General features: G+C 45.9%; 1 pseudogene; it reads left to right on the forward strand.

Annotated features, from left to right (window-relative positions):
- LOC107756934 (uncharacterized) overlaps positions 1–2,272 on the forward strand; it is a 5,099-nt pseudogene extending 2,827 nt beyond the window's left edge.
- The last annotated feature ends 183 nt before the right edge of the window (positions 2,273–2,455 follow it).

Below are 2,455 nucleotides of genomic sequence, written 5' to 3' on the forward strand. Positions count from 1 at the left end.
GCACCAAGAGCTTGTAACACTCCAAAGAGAAAGGAAAAATTGAAATCGCATCATATGACCCCTTTAAACCAGTGTTTTTGATAATATCAGCAGGTCTCATCTCAGCCAGAAGATCTCCCACTACTGTGGCCACAGACAATGCCACAGCAGGACCAGAAGTGGGTGTCGGAAGCACTTTTTAGGGTTGGTGTAAAGGGAAAGCTGGAGCTGCGTGACAACCTACAGTTGTGGTATCACCCCCCACCACCAGCCCTGTTGTACCACCAAGCTCCAACTCCTGATAGATTTTTTTCACAGCGTCTCTTGCTCTGGATGCCATATAGGCTGTGGAAGGTGCGGCTCCAGTGTACTAACCCTGCCTGTGCCAGGCATCAGCTGTGTGGTGGTGGTCTGCACAGGAGGGTACAGCAGGTGTTAGATATCAACAGATACTACAACCTGGTGACAGAGACCCTGATCTGCACCAGGTGTAGAACCAGCTACCTGTCCTGGAGTCATGCTGTGCTGCAGCAGTTGGACCTGGCCCATCGATCTGAATTCAGGGTCATCCTCACACGCAAGTAATTCTTTTGCAGTATCCATGTTCCCATTCCATGTTCACTCATGTGCTACCTTTTTTGATAAATATTTCCTACAATAATTAGATACCTGATAATAAGATACTTGAATGAATACTTTTTTCCAAGGTATGCCTGTGACATTCAGGTTCTTCGCTTGCTGCGTGAGAGGGGCATGGGGAATGGCCCAGTGAGGATCATCGGCCAGCTGAGGGAGAACAACTGTGAGGAGTGGTTGAAACATGTAGTTCGGTACACATCAGAGTGTGTGGCCTTTTTTGATAATCCTGGCCTGCATCCACTGCACTTCCAGGAACCGTCACCACTTGCTTCAGTACCCAGCTACAAATGGCTCCTCACTGTATACAGTCAGGACATCCTCAACAGGCTCGATCACATAAAGGCCAGCATAACATCCACGTATGGATCAATTTTAAAAATGGATTCAACTAAGAAGGTCAGATTAGCTGCTTTATTGACTGTACCCTTATCTATAATGTATTGTTAGACCAAAAGAGCTTTATTTGTCAATGTTACTGATTTGGATGCATGTTGTATTATATGCTATGCTTATCGCTTCTTTCAGATCACCAAGAAGTTGAGCAGGCCTGCGAAAGGCACAGCACAGTGGCTTACCTCAGTAGGCAATGAGATAGGTCAGGTGCTGATGAGTGTCCTGACTGCGAATGAAGGGGCTGGGTTAGACCTCATGGCTGCAGGGCTCATGGAGCGATACCAGAGAGCTTGTGTTGATCCTCCCACTGTCATTTATGTGGACTGTGACTGTTGCAAGAAAGTGGGAGAGACTAAACTGAAGAGGCAGTTAAGCGGCTGACCCGATGTCATCGTCCGCCTAGACATTTGGCATTTTATGCGACGTCTGGCAGAAGGGGGCACAACTGACGCCCACCAGTTATACCCTACTTTTATGGCTAGGCTGTCATCCTGTATTTTTGAGTGGGACGCAGGGGATCTCACTCTGCTGAGAAGGGCGAAGAGGGAGCAACTCACATAACAGGGCTGGCCTGCACTGACGGAGGCAGAGCTGGACCATCACATAAGTAAAGATGAGCTGCTCCAACACTGCAGGAGGAGAACAAGAGGAGAGGAAACCACTATCCTCCTCCTTGATATGCTCATCAGAGAGCTCATGAGTGGCAAGGGGAATGATGCCCTTTGTGTTCCACTCCTTGACAGTGTGAGAATGCAGCACATCTGGAATGTCCAGAGGCGGCACGTCACCTGTATTCAGGACCCTCCAAATGTGCTGCTCTACACAGAAACTGGAACCATAAACAAGGGTGGGGTGGTTCTAAAGACTTGTCACCTACACTGCCACTGCCACTACACTGCCACCTAAGCAGATTTATTCCAGGTTTGTCATGTCAGAATATACCACATCTTGCCACTAATTCCTGTTTATTTAGATATTTGCAGATAACAGATAATATTTTCTCTTTTGCATTTTCTCAAAATAATGTTTGGCTTTCTATTTCTTTTTCTAGGGAACAGCGCAAACAGCCTGGACTTCCATATTTATCTCCTGGAAGGTTTGATACACTAGAATCAGGACCGGGCTGCAGCTGCTGTTGCAGATGGAGGTTCAACTCTGCGCACTTACACAGGGGAGCTGGTTTACTCTGTCAGTGAGAACTACGATAAGTTGTATGGCAGGAAATTGGTCCCTAGCTTCACTCCACCTGCAGTATACACAGGTAAAAATATTTTGATAAATGCAGTTCACGATGTAGCATGTTTTTGTTAAAATTACAAGTGCTTCTGGACAATAATAATGTCATTTTGACATATCGGAGAAAAATTATACTACCAGAATTTTTGTACACTGGATTCTATGTTCTAGGTGTCAGGGCAGAAAATAAAATACATAGTAGAATATA

The sequence above is a fragment of the Sinocyclocheilus rhinocerous genome, unplaced genomic scaffold (genome assembly GCF_001515625.1).
Source record: "Sinocyclocheilus rhinocerous isolate Xijiao unplaced genomic scaffold, SAMN03320098_v1.1 scaffold22868, whole genome shotgun sequence".
Lineage (NCBI taxonomy): Eukaryota > Metazoa > Chordata > Actinopteri > Cypriniformes > Cyprinidae > Sinocyclocheilus > Sinocyclocheilus rhinocerous.